The 20,440-nt window shown below is 42.2% G+C and overlaps 1 protein-coding gene across 1 annotated transcript in view; it reads right to left on the minus strand.

Moving 5' to 3' along the window:
• kcnh2b (potassium voltage-gated channel, subfamily H (eag-related), member 2b) overlaps nt 1–20,440 on the minus strand; it is a 1,340,040-nt gene that overhangs the window by 733,807 nt on the left and 585,793 nt on the right. The gene's annotated exons all lie outside the window — the stretch shown is intronic.

The raw sequence follows: 20,440 nt of genomic DNA on the forward strand, positions 1-20,440 counted from the left end.
ACTTTCGGATCCACCAAGACTCTTCCTAGAGCTGGCTGCCTGTCTAAACTGAGCGATCATGGGAGAAGGGCCTTAGTTAGGGAGGTGACCAAGAACCCGATGATCACTCTGTCAGAGCTCCAGCATTCCTCTGTGGAGAGAGGAGAACCTTCAAGAAGGACAACCATCTCTGCAGCAATCCACCAATCAGGCCTGTGTGGTAGAGTGGCTAGATGGAAGTCACTTCTTAGAAAAAGGCACATGGCAGCCTGCCTGGAGTTGGCCAAAAGGCACCTGAAGGACTCTCAGACCATGAGAAACAAAATTCTCTGGTCTGATGAGACAAAGATTTAAGTTGTCGACATGAATGCCAGGCATTATTTTTGGAGGGAACCAGGCACCATCCCTACAGTGAAGCATGGTGGTGGCAGCATCTATCATGATTCTCAGGGGAGCTGGGCACAGCAGGAGGCACAATGCAGACTCACAAGCAGGTGGCAGGATATAAAAGGCTTTATCAAAAATTCAGGCAGTGGGTCTGGTACACAAAAAAGCAGTCAGCAAGGCGGAGGTACAGGCAGGTGTAAAGCAAGGGTGTTGTCAAAAATACAGGCTGAGGTCTAAGCACAGCAAACAGAGTCACAAGGACTGAGACAAAGGCAAGGTAAAAAAAAATAATTAAAAAAAACAGGCACGGTCGGCAACAAAGAACTCTAGCTAAGAAATAGGATGCGTGACCTGGAACGGAGACAGAACATCAACGAACAAGCAAGAGACATGAAAAGTAGCAGGTCTTAAATGCACAGTGATTTAATTAGGAAGTGATTTGGAGCAGGTGTGGTGTGAGCAGGCAGGAGGAGGGTGTGGACAAACAAAGATGAGACACTGTGAGGCAAGAGAGTGCAGTGACAAGATGGCAGACAAAACGGGGTGTGGCCAACAGAGATGAGGAAGTGCAGGACAAGAGAGTGCAGGGATCAGAGGGAGACAGTGACACAAATGAAACTAGGCATGATTATATGTGAACAGAGATGGGGAGTGTAGACAAGGGAATGCAGAGACAACATGAACATAACTAATAACCATAAACTAACAATACTAAAATAACAAGACTGAGAAGAACTAATGGACAAAGGATGCATGGACACTTGACAAGAAAAGATTCATACTCAACAAAAAATAGAAAAGCAGGCATCAAGAAAATCAAAGGACCGAAACTAGAACAGAAATGACATAACTAATACAACCGAAGACTAATGTGATAAGCCTGACAAATCAAACTAGTGACATAAGCAATCATGAAATAATCAAAAACAGTGGATCAAAACTAAACAACCGAACTCAACATGTGGCAGAAGTGTGATGAACAGAAAACAAGCTGTGACAAAAGCAATGCTGAACAAAAATCAAAGACAATGGATCAAAGACTGAACTAAACCAGAATGAAACTCAAGATATGGGTGAAGAGTGATGAACAGAAAACAAGCAGCTGTGACAAAGCAAAATAAACAGATGATAAAAAAACAGCCAAAGAACTCAAAAAAGACAAACTGGCAGAAAATTATAATGATCACAGACGGAGCAGGGGCAAATCATGACAGCATCATGCTGTGGGGATGTTTTTCAGCAGCAGGAACTGCCAGACTAGACAGGATGCAGAGAAAGTTGAATGCAAAATGTACAGAGATATCCTGGAAGAATATCTGCTCCAGAGGGCTCTTGACCTCAGAATGGGGTGATGGGGCATCTTTCAGCAAGACAATGACCCCAAGCACACAGCCAAAATATTAAATGAGTGACTTCAGGACAACTCTGTGAATGTTCTTGAGTGGCCCAGCCAGAGCCCAGACCTGAATCTGACTGAACATCTCTGAAGACATCTGAAAATTGCTCTGCACTGGTACTCCCCATCCAACCTGATGGAGCTTGACAGGTGCTGCAAAGAGGAATGGGCAAAACTGCCCAAAGATAGGTGCACCAATTTTGTGGCATCATATTCTAGAAGGCTTGAGGCTATATTTGCTGCCAAAGGTGCATAAATAAAGTATTCTATTCCAATTAAATTTTTTTCCACAAATCTGATTGGTTAAGTGTGTGAGAGTTCAGACTGTATAATATTGGGGCAACAGTGGCAAAATATTCGACCATTTCACATTTGGATGTATTATTCTGCGCCTTGACAAGATGTCATTCCTGTTGAATGCAGGGCTGTGAAATGAAAATTGTGAAATCTGAGGAAAATTTGCAGGGGTTCTAGGGGGCATAGGCCCTCAGGAGCCGGGGTCTCGGACCCCTTGGTATCTCAGAAGCCAAATTAATTTTTTATCTATTGATACATTTTCAACATCTCCTGGAAACAAATATCTCCTCAAAATTAGTGCATATTTAAATGACCCTGTCTGCATTCAACATTTCATTTGAACAGTCAATGATCATGTTGAAATAACAGAATATGACGTGGAAGTAGGACCTGGTATGATTTTCCTTTTAATTGTAAACCAAATTATCCATCAACTCAGAACAATTAAAACTACATGAAATTCATGAAGACTGAAAACACTGTTAAAGCATTTCAAAAACCACATCTAAAACTTGTAGAATATTTGAAATTCATGGTAAAATATCAATAGCAAAGCTTATAGTAAAAAAGCCACATGTTCTTGTGTAAATTCCTGTAAATCCACTCAAAGCCAGTGTCTTTTTCCCATGAAAAAATTCTACATTAATAAAAACTCATTTGTGTAAATTCATGTAAATCCATTCAGAGCCAGTAATTTTTTACAATGAAAGAAAGTCCAGATTAATGATAAAGTCACATAATCTTGTCTAAAATCCTGTTTGAACAGCAAAATGTTTAGTTTCCACAGAGAGAAAAATTCTTACCGTGTTTCCTGATGGCACAGCTTGCTTTTCCCGTTTCTTTAATCTTTCAGGTGTGTTGATGAAGCCAGCGACAATTCCACGGAATCTTGTCCTTAACAGACTTTTTCAAACAGTCTTTCACACTATCTTCTCTTTGTTCGGCGTCCCAAAAGTCCCAAAAGTAGTTTTGTCGAAATCCTTGAAAGGCTATATAAAGAGAAATCTTGATCCAGATAACTTCCAAAATTGAATCTATCTGTGGTGAAAATTCTCAAAATCCGTGCAATTGTTCTCATGTAATCTTCCTAAAAGACAGACAAATAAATGCCGATGATTTTATTACGTCCTTGGTGGACATAACAAGAAGGTCAGGTTGATAAAACAGTGTTAAGAAGAGCAATGATGGTCAGTGAGACAAGACATGGGCAGCGAAGGGACTGCAGGAGAAGAAATTGGATGGATGGATGGATTATCTTGATGGTGACTCTCAGTAGTTTCCTCCTTCCACAGCCACTCAGTTTTTGAGAACGGTCTCCTGCAGATTGATTTGCCATACTATTTGAATTTCTTTTCTCCCCAACAATTTTTCAGCCATTTGCAATAATACTACACATTCTGTGCATTAATACTTGTGCACTCGTGTACAACGTCATTTGAACACTCATGCAATATAATGGAACATTCGTTCAGCTTGTATATGGTGTAATCTATTCTACTGTATATATTGTTGTTCCATACAGAACTTAACTTCCGTCTTTGGTAATTATTTTTCTTTTACCTTATTTTTGGATCCTTGCACAGTTGTTCTGCGATTGTCCCTAAGATGCTGTAACATCATAAATGTTCCCACTGTAGGACTATTAAAGGATTATCTTATCTTCATGATTGATGGAAATGACCTCCAAGACATATTCAATGACTTTAAAATGTTCATGTATCCATCTGCTGACTTGTCTAAAGAAAATCGGCTGTTAAAGTCATGATTTTCATTCACAACAATATTTCAATTTCATTTGATGAGTTATGTACGGCCTCTGAAAATGTAGGGACTGTGTTGGTGTACCAACTGTGTACCATTTCCTAAATGGTTAATGTGATATTTTTGTTAAGCCCCTTGAATTAAAGCTGAAGGTCTGCACTCGAAGCACATCTTGCCTGTTTTATTTCAACTCCCCTGTGGTGGTATACAGAGGCAAAATTACAAACTTTCTGTCACTTTCCAATTACTTGTGGAAATTACTGTATGTGTGTGCACATTTAAGGATTTCCATTGCATGTGAATTCTCATTAAAATACAAACATTAGCAAAAAAAAGAAACAGCTGTCTTTGTGTCATAAAACGTGCATGATCTACCAATAAGGTGAGGTTGCTAAATAAAGTTTAGTGTGTGTGTAATGACACCATGTCAAGACTCAATACATTAACAGCACATGGTGATCTGTCTGCATCAGCAAAGTCTCTTAGAGCCAAATATTTGAAGGCTAGCAGTTGTTTCCAGATGTGCTGTCCAAGCTCTTCTGAAGAAGCAGATGGGATAACTTGTTATGTAATGGGTATGGGATCAGTGGACCTAAACTCTTAAATCCAAGAAAGTTTAATGAAATTTGTGATGGAAGTTGTGAATTTTGAAATCAGGAATTACTTGTGCTGATTTAAGAACAGCTTCCAATCAAAGAAGTTCAGAGAAGCACCTGACCTGACCCAATAATGAAAACTTTATGTCATCTGGCAGGAGATACACAGCTCCCTCTAATGGTTCAACCAAGATAAACAACCTTTGTGCATCAAAATTTTGATCTTTGCATGAAAAGGACCTGCTGTTTCTTAATCAATCAATCAATCAACATTTATTTATAAAGCGCTTTGTAATGCGCTAATGTATACATAGCATTGGAGCATGGTAGATTTGACTGTGTATTTTTGGTTTTAGGGTTATGTTTAGGTTCTCTTTTACTGATAGTTTTGTGCTGTAGAGGCTGTTTAATGTTTTTGTTCCATCTCATTTTGTGATGTTCTTTTCCCTCATCATTGTTGTGGAGCTGCAGTACTAATTTCCCTGTAGGGGCAGATTACATATTTCTTGATCTTCAAATAAATAGTTAGTGTCTGATTGTGTGCGTAAAAATGTGCATTGTACTTGCAGATACACCTGGATGCTGAGGCGTTAACAGTGTGCAATGTCACTGTCAAAAATGTCACTGCAAAAAACTTTGGAGAATTTTTCATTGTTTAAATTTTCAATATAGTGTCAATGTTACAAGGTGTCGTCCCACAAAATTGTCTGCACAAATCAGTGGCGTCATGCTGGTTATACGACAGCACTCAGTTTGGTAAAATGTGTAAAAATTGAATTTTAGTTATTTCTTTAATCATTAAAATAAATTGAGCAATTAAATTCACTAAAATCCAATTTTTGCAAACTAAGTGCTGTAGCATAACCAGCAGGACCCCAGTGATGTGTGCTGTGGAATTTGTGTCACTACACCATATAACAATGACGTAATTGAAAATTTTAACAATGAAAAATTTCCTTACATTTTTCAAAATGCCATTTTTCCAAACTGTGTGCTGTAGTATAACCAGTGGTGGGCACAGTTCCCCTAACCGCTAATTATCAAAGCTAACTTTCATTAGTGGATTAGCTTTTTAGATAACTTTGAAACCCATCAGCGGACCAATTAGCTTTCGATAAATTTAGTTCCGATAATTTTTAGACTGCTAACATGTTTTTGCTGGCATAGTAAATAAAGCTTAACAGTTAAAAACATTGGTGAAGTCTGAAATCAAAGATTTTAGTGCCTACCTGTTACATGTTTTATAACAGGCAGAGAGCTATAACTGATACAGATCTATCCTCTGCAGGCAGAGGAGAGCTAACTACCAGACCAAAAGAAAGAGGGAGGGAGGGGAAAAAAAAAAAAATTCTCTTCACATCATAAACAATCACCAGCATATCATATAAGTCATGCACAGGCAGACAGTTTTGAGTTATGGTTAAAATTTTAAACAAACTAATTCCGGATAAGTTATTAAAATTACTGTCACATCTGTCATTTTACAAAGTGAAAATATCAGCTATATGTTTTAGTTTTAAAGTAATGCACTAATTTCGATGGTTTTTGTTGTGTGTTGGGGGTTTGGCTGGACATTTTGGTGTTCTTTTCTTTTCTTTGCTCTCCAGGTGGTATGCAAACTGATTTATTGTCTGTGGAGAAGGTGCTGGCAGAAGAGTCCTTCACCATCATCAACATGATGTGTAGCACCTGTGGATGGTGCTCACGTGCAACCTTAAAGACTTTCAGCTGAAGCAGATAATGAGATGGCGTTCTGCATTTAAGCCATGTGTGATTCAAGCAGAATTGCCGGGAACTCGACCTTGTGATGTTCGTTTGTGAGACGCTGAGGACCGCGCCTGGGTTTGACACATCGTGCCTGTGAAGGAGGACGGGTGAGGGACACATGCTGTCAGCACACATCAGAGGTGATTTGATTGTCTGAATAATTGTTAACAGTAACTTGGTATTTTGTTATGCAGTATATGTGAACATTTATGAGAATTGTGCAGCTCGCTTCTCATAGCCGTGGCATGCGGACTGATGATCCTCCACCTGTTGTGAGAAGCTGCTCATTTATATAAAGCTTAAATTCAGACCTGAATGTGTTGCTGATAGTGTGTGCCTTTGAAGGATATTAGTTGTAGCTGCTGACTTACCTCACCTTTTCTATCCTTCGCAGAGTCGGTTTGTCGTGTCCACCTGGGGGGTGTTTGGCGGTGAACGTGGGTCCAGAAGCGCCGGGCTTCGATCCTTTTGGGCGCTGGAGAGCGTGCCATCCTTCACTCCGCCAGACTGACGCAGTTTACGTTTGTACACTTTGTATTGCACAGAAGGGGGAAAAATAAAATTGTTTTGTTTTTGGAACCACTTTCTGGTTGTTTTGGCACTGGGTTCCGTCAGACGCAGGTCCGCTCCTCAACCCGCGTCGACACATAACAGTTTTAGCTTTTAGATACACATGCCGCAATGTATTATGGGTAAATTAATTTCCTGATGAGTGGTTGGTTGGTCGGTAACACACAACTTACTGAAACATGTGGTGGGTGTTAGATGGCAGTGTTCATGGTTTTCTGCTCAAACACGCCTGACGTTCCTGCATTTGTCTCTGGCTGAAGGCGGAATCAGCTATATACGGTGCATCCAGAAAGTATTCACAGCACTTCACTTTTTCCACATTTTGTTATGTTACAGCCTTATTTCAAAATGGAGTAAATTCATTTTTTCTTTCAAAATTATAGACACAACACCCCATAATGACAACATGAAAAACATGTTTGCATATTTTTAACTAAGAAATCACATGTACATAAATACATGTGATTTGCCCATGTTGATGCATCTTTGGCAGCAATTACAACCTCAAGTCTTCTTGAATATGATGCAGATGTCACAAGCTTGTTGTACCCATCTTTGGGCAGTTTTGTCCATTCCTCTTTGCAACACCTCTCATGCTCCATCAGGTTGGATGGGGAGCATTGGTGCACAGCCATTTTCAGATCTCTCCAGAGATATTCCATCAGATTCAGGTCTGGGCTCTGGCTGGGCCACTCAAGGACAATCACAGAGTTGTCCTGAAGCCACTGCTTTGATATCTTGCCTGTGTGCTCAGAGCCATTGCCCTGCTGAAAGATTAACCATCACCTCAGTCTGAGGTCAAGGGCAGTCTGGAGCAGGTTTTCATCCAGGATGTCTCTGTACATTGTTGCATTCATGTTTCTCTCAATCCTGACCCATCTCACAGTTCCTGCCGCTGAAAAACATGCCCACAGCATGATGCTGCCACCACCATGCTTCACTGTAGGGATGGTGCCTGGTTTCCTCCAAACGTGATGCCTGGCATTCATGCAGAGTTCAGTTTTTGTCTCATCAGACCAGATAATTTTGTTTCTCATGGTGTGAGAGTCCTTCAGGGGTCTTTTGTCAAACTCCAGGTGGACTGCCACATGACTTTTACTAAGGAGTGTTTTCCGTCTGGCCAGGCTACCATATGGGTCTGATTGGTGGATTACTGCAGAGATGATTGTCCTTCTGGAAGGTTCTCCTCTTTCCACAGAAAAAGGCTGGAGGTCTGACAGAGAGAACACTGGGTTCTTGGTCACCTCCTTGACGAAGGTCCTTCTTCCCTGATCACTCAGTTTAGACGGGCGGCCAGCTCTAGGAAGAGTGCTGCTGGATCCAAAATTCTTCCATTTACAGATGATGGAGGCCACTGTGCTCATTGGGACTTTCAAAGCAGCAGAAATATTTCTGTACCCTTCCCCAGATTTGTGTCTCAAGATAATTCCTTTGACTTCATACTTGGTTTGTGCTCTAACATACACTGTCAAACTGTAGGGCCTTATATGTAGACAGGTGTGTCTTTCCAAATCATGTCCAATCAACAGAATTTATCCCAGGTGGACTTCAATTAATCTGTAGAAACATCAAGGATGATCAGTGGAAATAGGATATACCTGACAGCAATTTTGAGCTTCATGGTAAAGGTTGTGAATACTTATGCGCTTGTGAGTTCTTAGTTTTTTTTTGCGTGTGTTTGTTTGTTTTGTAATTTTATTTTATTTTATTTTAGTTTTTTATTAAAAAAACAAACCTTGAATGAACTTCACCCATTTTGGAATAAGAGTGTAACATAAAACAACAACAAAATGTGCAGCACTGTGAATACCTTCCAGTTGTACTGTACATGTTGGGCCTCTGTAGCAGAGTCGATTCAAACCCCAGCTTATGAAGCAGCAAGGACTCAGGGAGGTATATCATTCACAGTGAGTTTATTGTGAAAAAATATTCCAAAAGTGCAGAGATGAATCAGCAATCCCACAAAACACAGTGCAGCAAAAAAAACAACAGAGGCTGCAAAGTGAAATAACACTGGCCAAAAAATACATTCTACAAAAAGTCACTGACAAACAAACAAGGAAATGCTTAAATAAAAGGTGGATTTTACAACAGGTGGGAGACAAATGAGAGAGTGAAACTGAAGAGTCAAGTGAATGAAACAGAGAGCAGGAAAAAAAAATACTAAACAGACAATACCTGCTGTAAGAATAGTCATGACAATAAAAAGAATATCAACAAGAGAGAAGGAAAATAAACTGCAAGGAGTAATAAAGTGCAAGAGTGCAAGAACAACATAATAAAATAAAGAAGTGAACAGAAGACAAAGACTAATAATAACTAACACAGAAAAGTAATGCGAAAACTCAAACGTGAAGGAGTGCAAATGGAAAACACAACACTACTGACAGGTGAGAGTGCAGGGGTGGAACATGAGGGACCAGGCCACCAAGACACAGACAGGGATGAACTGCTGAAGCTATACAGAAAAGAAGAATAATGAACACATACACAAAATACTAAAAGGTAAGGATTGAAACAACTGAATACATAGAGAATATAAAAATACGTAAAGAATTCACCAACAACTGAAAACCCAAAAATAAGACACACCCTACAACCCCAGCCAAATGGGCTGTGGGTGGAACCACAACAGTACATGTACAGAGCATAGCCTTAGCAATTAGTGAATTTTAAAGCCTTCCAGCACCGAGCACATGTAAGGGTGGAGTAGATTTGGCAGTGAAATTTTATCACACTGATCAGATGAATGGCTCCACAGTCAGACTCTGATTTCTTCGTCCATACTAAAGAGCAAATGAAAAGAACTGGATTGTTCCTGAGCGAGTAAACATTACTAACACAACATTAGTCAAGTTGAAATTTGGTCCACCATACATAGTTTGCTAAAGTTCAATTCAGAGTAAATGGTTTGCATTTTATGGGTATTTATTAAGCTGTCTGCTAAGCAGGATTTGTTACATGTTGCTTTGGTGAAGAAATATGCAAGTGGTTGTTTTTGGTTTCTCAGGCAAAAATCCAAGAAACTCTAAATGAGCTAAAGTTGAGGTGATTTAGCAATAAATGCAGATATATTCTAAAATTTGTAACAAATACAAACACAGAGAGATAGTTAACAGAACCAAGGAAAACCAAAAATAAGAGACCGCAAAACCGCAGGCAAGGACAACTCATTCTTCTTACATTCTGATGCCAAACTTTTTTTTTTGTACTTTTTTCCAGTCATAATGTCAATATGTGACAAGTTGAGTAGCCCCTTTGTACTATTTAATGATGTGTGTGGAAATGTTGACGCTAGTCTTAAGGATAACCATAATCTAAACATAGATGAATGTTATACCAATAATGAATGTTGTGATGTGAGTTCAATGGTACAAATATTTCATGAGGTGAAAGCTGGAACATACCATCTTTCACCAAATTAAATATTTGTTCCATTGAAAGAATGTAAAAACATTCATTATTTGTTTTATATAATGGCTAAAATAGATCCTTGTCATTTGATATCTTATTAATTTATAAACAACAGAAAAGGGACTTACATTTTGGTGTTCCACTGCAGCTGAAGTTCAAATTGTGACGTGTAGTCCAGTGATGCTGTGCACTGACTTCTGACTTCCATAAAAAAAGAAAAAAAAAACACTGTGTAGTTCCTCAGTCCAGCCAAAAATCATGCGAGCTCTTCATCTTACCAGTTCTTCACGCATCCACTCGCTGTCCCGCGCGTGCGCACACATGCAACCATGTCGGCGCTTGTGCATGCCTGCACTACCAAAAAAAAAAAAAACATTGTGTACATCATCAGTGCAGTGAAAAAAATCACATCAGAAATGAGTCCAGCTTTTCATTCTTTCTTCCTGCTAACAGCCTCCAGACAGCGCAGTGGATTTGTTTTGTGTGTGCATGTGCAGTTTATGTGTGTGGGCGCACATGCATGTGCATGCCCGAGCACGTGTCTGTGCCTGCATGTGCATGTGCGAGCGTGTGCGCTTGTGTGTGTGTGTGTGTGTGTGTGTGTGTGTGTGTGTGTGTGTGTGTGTGTGTGTGTGTGTGTGTGTGTGCAATGGTACTGAACGTATGGAACCAAATCTGCAACACAAATGGGACGAATAATCCATGTCATGTGCCATACAAAGCACCAATCAAATGACAAGGATCCACTCAGCTGTTGCATAATCCCCGATGATGAGGAAGACAAGCAGATTGTTCTCTGAAGGGGCTACCTAACCCATCGCATAGTGATGCAAAGGGACACTGACAAAACATCAAAATGTCATGAGTTGGGAGAGAGAATGTGTAGGCAGGGAGGGTGAAGGGGCTGGCATGGAGGCCAAGTAAGGAACAAAGGGGATGGTCGGAAGAAAACACTGTCAGTGTCACACATGTAAGCGCTGATGTTGCAGTCTGATTTCCCATGCTAGTTCAGTTATTTTGGTACAAATGTTCTATGTAAGGTCAAATGCATATCTGTCTTTGTGAACAAACAGCAGGTGGGACATGCTGAAAAGAAACAGCAGTACAATTTTAACAGTTCATGGAAGAGCCATTAATTATCACAGTTGTCTTCATTTTTCTTCCCTTTCCCACCCATTCCATCCCTTTCTGATCTAACAAGAGGTGCAGTACCTTGTTAGCACTAACAGTCCTGTGGCTGACTGTTTTAGTGGCTTAATGATGATAAGGTGGAGCAGCTTGAGCTGACCCTGACCCCTGACCTCCACACACTCATCTCTCCACCTTCTGTAATCAAGGATGCCGCACCACTCAGTGTCTGTGTGATGTGAGTTTCTATCCAGCTGGAATGAAGTTTTGTCCACTGAAATTTTACTGTTAACAGTCTGCCTTCAAATAGACATCAGTATTCTGACATCTAATGGGATTGCCATTAAACTACTGAAGATGGTGATGATGACAGTGGGAGGGCATTTGTCTCTACATGCTATGGAAAGAAACTTGATCCCTGACAAAAGGAAGGGCCATTAAATGGTGAAAAGCATTACGTTTTCATGGAGCTTGGGCCCATAGCAATTAAATACTTATTGCAATGTCACTGATTGTGCTACCAGCTATCTCACAGACACTGTCCCAAGATATATACAGAGGCAGCAATTTGATCTGAGCAATTAGTGGCTCAGATGCTCAGCTGTAGTGACCTGAACTCCAACACTTGTCCTATTTTTATTCTGCTCAGGTGCCTCATCTTGAGACTGGCCAGTGGATTCACTCCTATTTCTCTTTTCTGTCTTCTCTCTCTCTCTCTCTCTCTCTCTCTCTCTGTGTGTGTGTGTAAAGCACTTCCTTTTTCTCATGTCTTCACAAGTATTTGGACACTGCTACTTGTATAATTTCTGTTCTGTTTCTGTTCACAACCTCAATGGAGTTGAAACGATCAAGCTGACATGTGGTGTGTACTCTTAACATAAATCAACGGGGCTCCATGACAGAAAATAAAACAAACCTAGCCCCACATTTCCCATGTGTCTTCCAGCAGCTACAGCTGAAATTTCATGTCTTTAAGACAATCCATCTTGGTACCATTCCACCATAAAGCTGCATAAGTTTCAGTTACAGTAGCATTCTATTTCTATTTGTTAAAATTTGACTCTGTCCAAGATATATTTAGTGCCCAGGAAATTTTCATGTATACATCTCCTGATCTGTAAAGACAACTGGCTGTAAAACATAGGATTTGCCTTAACAATAATCCTGATATTTATAGTAGCTTGTTAATACAACATTTTGTTAAATCCATACAAACACCACTCACCCCCCCTCCCCCGCAACCTCATTTCAGCTCCATTGAATTGGTTGTCACTGTCCAACTACTTATTGAACAGACTGCGTTATCAGACTCAGATTACTTTATTGTCCTTTAAATTCAAATAAAATGGAAATCTGTCTTTGACACTGGCATTTAAAAGGGACAAACAAATCCATAATGTACACACTGCATATGACAAATGACAGTAGCATTAACATGGTAATAAAACACTGAGTGGATTACTCATTGCTCTGAAAAGTGTCCATTGGGCTCACAATGTCCTTTACAGACTGCTATTGAGGATGGTCACAGCTGTAGGGATAAATGATTTCAGGAACACTTTGCTTGACGGTATCGTCATAACATGACATGACACCGTCATAACTGTTACATGACACAGTCATGAATGCATCATAAACGTGTCATGTCAATGTCAGTGTCATAAATGTTTATGACGGCTGTCATTAAGTGTCATTCTTTTTTTTTCTTTCTTTTTTTTATGACAAGTTAACTTTTTTGGGGGGTTGTCTTGATGATGACAACTTGACATTAATCAAAGTGACATGACCAGAAATTGTCTTCTGCCTTTTTGGTCTTCGGTTGTATGCCAACCTGTACGGATTTACAAGGATTTTATGTGGATGAGATTACCAGCAGTTATCAGCATGTATAACTATCATCAGCATAGCAATGAAAGGTGATCCCAAAACACTACAAAATGTGACCAAGGGGTGCTATATAAAGGGAGAAAAGCAGGGGGCCTAAGATGGACTCCTGTGGAACCCCAAATTTCATGTCACTAAGGTCAGAGGTGGTGATATTGTACTAAACACAGTGAGAATGACTGGTCAGGTATAATGTCAACCACGCAAGGGCATTCCCAGTAATCCCAAAATGATTCTACAGCCTATGGAGTAGTGTATGATGATCCATGGTATCAAATGCAGCACTAAGATCTAATAGCACCAGAACCGTAGTGGTGTCTGAATCCATTGCAAGCAGAAGATCATTTACCACTTTACTGAGAGCTGTCTCTGTGGAATGATATTTTCTAAAAGCAGACTGCAGTGGCTAAAAAGATTATTCTCAGTAAGGTGGTCGACGAGCTGACGTGAAACCACCTTTTCCAGCATTTTAAGAGCAAAATGATAGATTTGTTTTTGGCCTATAGTTTTTCAGTACACTAGGGTCAAGATTGCATTTCTTAAGTAATGGTTTAATCACTGCAGATTTGAAACATTTTGGAACAGATCCAAACGTTAATTAGAGATTAATAATTTCCAGCACAGTCGGCCCAAGAAGGGGCCACAGGTACCAAATCCATCCCATACCAACAGTTTTGCTGGTATGGCATCAAAAAAGCAGGTTGTGCTTTTTGTAGACCTTATGAATTTTGTCAGCACACCGAGTGAGATACTATCAAATTTTGTAAATCTAGGTAAAAACTTCAGTAATGGCACTCACCTCAATAGCAGGGCATAGTGGCTGGGTTAAGGCATGCTGGGATAATGTTGTCTATATTCTTCTTGAAGTAATCCAAGAAATTTTGTGCTGTACAAGGACAGCGACTTGTTGTCCATAAATAAGTGCTGCCACCATGCTATTTGAAACATTCCACAGGTGAACAGGTTAATTGGAAACAGGTGAGTGTCATGATTGGGTATAAAAGGAGCATCCGCAAAAAGGCTTAGCTGTTCACAAGCAAAGATGGGGTGAGGATCACCACTTTGTGAACAACTGAATGAAAAAATAATCCAACAGTTTAAGAAAAATGTTTCTCAATGTTCACTTCCAAGGAATTTAGGGATTCTATCATCTACAGTCCATAATATAATCAGAAGATTCAGAGAATCTGAAGAACACTCTACAAGTATGCGGCAAGGCCGAAAACCAACACTGAATGCCTGTGACCGTCGATCTCTCAGGTGGCACTGCATTAAAAACTGACAACATTGTGTAAAGGAACTTACCGCATGGCTCAGGAACACTTCAGAAAACCATTGTCAGTTAACACAGTTCGTCGCTACATCTATAAGTGCAAATTAAAACTCTACCATGCAAAGCAAAAGCCACACATCAACAACATCCAGAAATGCTGCTGCCTTCTCTGGGCCCAAGCTCATTTGAAATTGACAGACACAAAGTGGAAAAGTGTGCTGTGGTCTGATGAGCCCACATTTCAAATTATTTTTGGAAATCATGGACAGAGGAAAAAAAACATCCAGATTGTTACCAGTGCAAAGTTCAAAAGCCAGCATTTATGATGGTATGGGGGTGTGTTAGTGCCCATGGCATGGGCAATTGACACATCTGTGATTTCACCATCAATGCTGAAAGGTACATCCAGGTTTTGGAGAAACACATGCTGCCATCCAAGCAACATCTTTTCCAGGGACACCCCTGCTTATTTCAGCAAGACAATGCCAAGCCACATTCTGCACATGTTACAACAGTGTGACTTCATAGTAAAAGAGTGCAGGTACAAGACTGGCCTGCCTGCAGTCCAGACCTGTTGCCCATTGAAAATGTGTGGTGCATTATGAAGTGCAAAATATGACAATGGAGACCCCGGACTGTTGAACAACTGAAGATGTACATCAAGCAGGAATGGGAAAAAAAATTCCACCTTCAAAGCTTCAACAATTAGTGTCCTCAGTTCCCAAATGCTTATTGAGTGTTGTTAGAAGGAAATGTGATGTAACACAGTGGTAAACATACCACTGTCCCACCTTTTTTTAAATGTGTTGCAGGCATCCATTTCATCTACAGTATGTATGTATATGCATAAAGGGCTATGTCTGTCTGTCTGTTTGTCTGCCTGTCCGGGATAAACTCCCAAACTACAATATGTAGCCCTAAAAACTATATCAATTCTTAATCCTCATGACAGGGGGAACAAACTGGTACATTTTTTTTAAAAGGTGAACTGAAAATTACCCCCAAAATAGCCATTTATGTAAGACCATACAGTGTTGTACCATGTGCGATAAACATCCAAACTATAATATGTAGCCCTAAAAACTATATATATTCTGAATCATGACATGGGGAACAAACTGGTACCATTTTTTTAAAGTTGAACTGAAAATTACCCCCAAAATAGCCATTTATGTAAGACCATACAGTGTTGTACCATGTGCGATAAACTCCCAAACTATAATATGTAGCCCTAAAAACTATATACAGTAGTGTTCAGAATAATAGTAGTGCTATGTGACTAAAAAGATTAATCCAGGTTTTGAGTATATTTCTTATTGTTACATGGGAAACAAGGTACCAGTAGATTCAGTAGATTCTCACAAATCCAACAAGACCAAGCATTCATGATATGCACACTTTTAAGGCTATGAAATTGGACTATTAGTAAAAAAAAAAAGTAGAAAAGGGGGTGTTCACAATAATAGTAGCATCTGGTGTTGATGCTACAAACTCAAAACTATTATGTTCAAACTGCTTTTTAGCAATCCTGTGAATCAGTAAATTGGTATTTAGTTGTATAACCACAGTTTTTAATGATTTCTTCACATCTGCGAGGTATGGAGTCAACCAACTTGTGGCACCTTTCAGCTGTTATTCCACTCCAAGATTATTTAACAACATTCCACAATTCATTCACATTTCTTGGTTTTGCTTCAGAAACAGCTTTTTTTGATGTCACCCCACAAGTTCTCAATTGGATTTAGGTCCGGGGATTGGGCAGGCCACTCCAAAACATTAATTTTGTTGGTTTGGAACCAAGATTTTGCTCGTTTACAAGTGTGCTTGGGGTCATTGTCTTGTTGAAACACCCATTTCAAGGGCATGTCCTCTTCAGCATATGGCAACATGACCTCTTCAAGTATTCTGACATATCCAGACTGATCCATGATACCTGGTATGCGATATATAGGCCCAACACCATAGTAGGAGAAACATGCCCATATCATGATGCTTGCACCACCATGCTTCACTGTGTTCACTATGAACTGTGGCTTGAATTCAGAGTTTGGGGGTCATCTCACAAACTGTCTGTGGCCCTTGGACCCAAAAAGAACAATTTTACTCTCATCAGTCCACAAAATATTCCTCCATTTCTCTTTAGGCCAGTTGATGTGTTCTTTGGCAAATTGTTACCTCTTCTGCACATGTCTTTTATTTAACAGAAGGACTTTGCAGGGGATTCTTGCAAATAAAATTAGCTTCACACAGGCGTCTTCTAACTGTCACAGCACTTACAGTTAACTCCAGACTGTCTTTGATCATCCTGGAGCTGATCAGTGGTTGAGCCTTTGCCATTCTGGTTATTCTTCTATCCATTTTGATGGTTGTTTTCCATTTTCTTCCATGCATCTCTGTTTTTTTTGTTTGTTTTTTTGGTCCATTTTAAAGTATTGGAGATCATTGTAGATGAACAGCCTATAATTTTTTGCACCTGCGTATCAGTTTTCCCCTCTCCAATCAACATTTTAATCAAACTATGCTGTTCTTCTGAACAATGTCTTGAACGTCCCATTTTCCTCAGGCTTTCAAAGAGAAAGGCATGTTCAACAGGTGCTGGCTTCATCCTTACATAGGGGACACCTGATTCACACCTGTTTGTTCCACAAAACCGACGAACTCACTGACTGAATGCCACACTACTATTATTGTGAACACCCCCTTTTCTACTTTTTTAACTAATAGCCCAATTTCATAGCCTTAAGAGTGTGCATACAACCCCTGGCAAAAATTATGGAATCACTGGCCTTGGAGGATGTTCATTCAGTTGTTTAATTTTGTAGAAAAAAAGCAGATCACAGACATGACACAAAACTAAAGTCATTTCAAATGGCAACTTTCTGGCTTTAAGAAACACTATAAGAAATCAAGAAAAAAAATTGTGGCAGTCAGTAACGGTTACTTTTTTAGACCAAGCAGAGGGAAAAAAATATGGAATCACTCAATTCTGTGTTGTGAAAGTGTCGTGACACGGACCCACAACAGGGGGCGTTAATGAACGGACAATGGATAAGCCAAAAGTAACAATTTAATGTTGTGAATCGTCGGGAGCTTCGGGAGGGCCACGAAGTGGGCTGCCTTGGAGAACCGATCCACTATCGTTAAGATGGTGGTGTTGCCCTGGGACGGCGGGAGGCCCGTGACAAAGTCCAGGCCAATATGAGACCAGGGGCGACGAGGCACGGGCAGAGGCTGAAGGAGGCCTTGGGCCTTGTGGTGGTCGGCTTTGCCCCTGGCACAGGTGGTGCAGGCCTGGACATACTCCCGGACATCGGCTTCCATAGACGCCCACCAGAAGCGCTGCCGGACCACTGCCATGGTCCTTTGCACCCCTGGATGACAGGAGAGCTTGGAACCGTGACAGAAGTCAAGGACCGCAGCCCTGGCCTCTGGTGGGACGTACAACTTGTCCTTCGGACCTGTCCCCGGGTCCGGGCTCCGTGTCAGGGCCTCCCGGACGGTCTTCTCCACGTCCCAGGTATGGGTGGCCACGACAGTGGACTCGGGGATGATGGTGCCAGGTGGGTCTGACGGCTCGGTCTTGACCTCCTCTTCATGCACCCGGGACAGGGCGACAGATCGTTGTTTTTTTGTCCCGGGGCGGTAGGTGATCCGGAAGTCAAAACGCCCGAAGAACAGCGACCAGCGGGCTTGCCTGGGGTTCAGACGCTTCGCGGTCCGGATGTACTCCAGGTTCCGATGGTCCGTGAAAACCGTAAATGGTACCGATGCTCCCTCCAACAGGTGTCTCCACTCCTCAAGAGCCTCCTTCACCGCAAGAAGTTCCCGATTGCCGACGTCATAGTTCTGTTCAGCTGGGGTCAACCTGCGGGAAAAGTAGGCACATGGATGGAGAACCTTGTTGGACTCCCCGCTCTGGGATAGCACGGCTCCTATCCCTGAGTCAGACGCGTCTACTTAAACTACAAACTGGCGCTGGGGATCGGGCTGCACCAGAACCGGTGCAGTCGAGAACCGGCGTTTCAATTCCGTAAACGCGGCTTCGCACCGATCCGACCAGGTGAAGGGGACTTTTGTGGAGGTCAGGGCTGTCAGGGGGCTAACTACCTGACTGTAGCCCTTGATGAACCTCCGGTAGAAATTTGCAAAACCGAGGAACTGTTGTAGTTTCCTACGGTTCGTTGGTTGGGGCCAATCTCTCACCGCCGCAACCTTGGCCGGATCAGGGGCGACGGAGTTGGAGGAGATTATGAACCCCAGGAAAGACAAAGAAGTGCGGTGGAACTCACACTTCTCGCCCTTCACAAATAGCCGGTTCTCCAACAACCACTGTAGGACCTGATGTACATGCTTGACATGGGTCTCAGGATCCGGAGAAAAGATGAGTATATCGTCTAGATATACGAAGACAAACCGATGCAGGAAGTCCCGCAAGATGTCATTAACCAATGCTTGGAACGTCGCGGGTGCATTGGTGAGGCCGAACGGCATGACCAGGTACTCAAAGTGACCTAACGGGGTGTTAAATGCCGTCTTCCACTCGTCACCCTCCCGGATCCGAACCAGGTGATAAGCATTCCTAAGATCCAATTTCGTGAAAATTTGGGCTCCATGCAGGGGCGTGAATACTGAATCCAACAGAGGTAACAGGTATCGGTTGCGAACCGTGATCTCGTTCAGCCCTCTGTAATCAATGCATGGACGGAGTCCGCCGTCCTTCTTGCCCACGAAAAAGAAACCAGCACCCATCGGGGAGGTGGAGTTCTGGATCAACCCGGCAGCTAACGAGTCCCAGATGTAGGTCTCTATTGATTCGCGTTCCGGACGTGAGAGGTTGTTGCGGGGGCAGCGTGAGTGCCAGATCCTTGCTGAAGACATCAGCAAGGTCGTGGTACTCGGCTGGCACCGCCGCCAGATTGGGGGGGACTAAAACCTCCTCCTTAGCTGCCACACCGGGTGGAACCGAGGATCCTAAACACTCCCAGTGGCAGGTTTCGCTCCAAAGAACCACAACCCCAGACGACCAATCTGTCCGGGGATTGTGTTTTAACACCCATGGAAAACCCAAAATCACTCGGGAGGTAGAAGGTGTTACATAAAACACAATCTCCTCCCTGTGATTCCCAGACACCACCAATGTCACTGGCTGTGTCTGGTGTGTGATTAGTGGAAGAAGGGTGCCATCTAGTGCCCGCACCGACAATGGTGACGGTAAGGCCACTAGAGGGAGCCCAACCTCCTTTGCCCATCTGCTATCCAGCAGATTCCCCTCTGACCCCGTGTCCACCAGTGCTGGGGCGTGAAGGGTTAGATCCCCACTCAGGATCGTGACTGGGATACGTGCAGATCGTCAGGGTCTCCCCACGTGGGTGTTGTGACCCACCCTTAGCCCAGTCTCTAAGGACGAGTGCTGCTGTTTTGACCCTTTGGGGCATTCTCTCTGTGTGTGCTCGGTAGAGCTGCAGAGAAAACACTCTCCACAGATCAGCCTCCTTTGTCTCTGATCTGATCGCTTTTTGGCCCTGCTCGTTTCCCTAGCAACATCAGCAGGGGGAGCTGTCGTCACGTGGAGAGCCCTGGCTGTGGAGCGTGGGGAAAACGGCTCCCTTTCAGACCCGGGAGGAAGAGGGACAGCTTGTGCCTGACCACGCCCTTCGTCTCACTCCCGTCGGTGTTCTGTTAATCGGTTGTCTAACCGTATAACCAGGTCGATAAGCCCATCTAAATCCCGCGGCTCGTCCTTCGCCACCAAGTGCTCCTTAAGGACCAGAGACAGTCCATTTACAAAGGCGGCACAGAGCACAACAGCATTCCAGCCGGCTCGCGCTGCCGCGATGCGGAAGTCGACTGCATACTTCACTGCGCTCCGACGCCCCTGCCGTATTGACAGCAGCACGCTTGAAGCGGTCTCGCCTCTATGAGGGTGGTCGAACACCTGTCAGAACTCCCTCACAAACTCAGTGTAAATTGTTAGGAGCCGTGAATTCT

This window comes from Thalassophryne amazonica, chromosome 1 (genome assembly GCF_902500255.1).
Source record: "Thalassophryne amazonica chromosome 1, fThaAma1.1, whole genome shotgun sequence".
NCBI lineage: Eukaryota > Metazoa > Chordata > Actinopteri > Batrachoidiformes > Batrachoididae > Thalassophryne > Thalassophryne amazonica.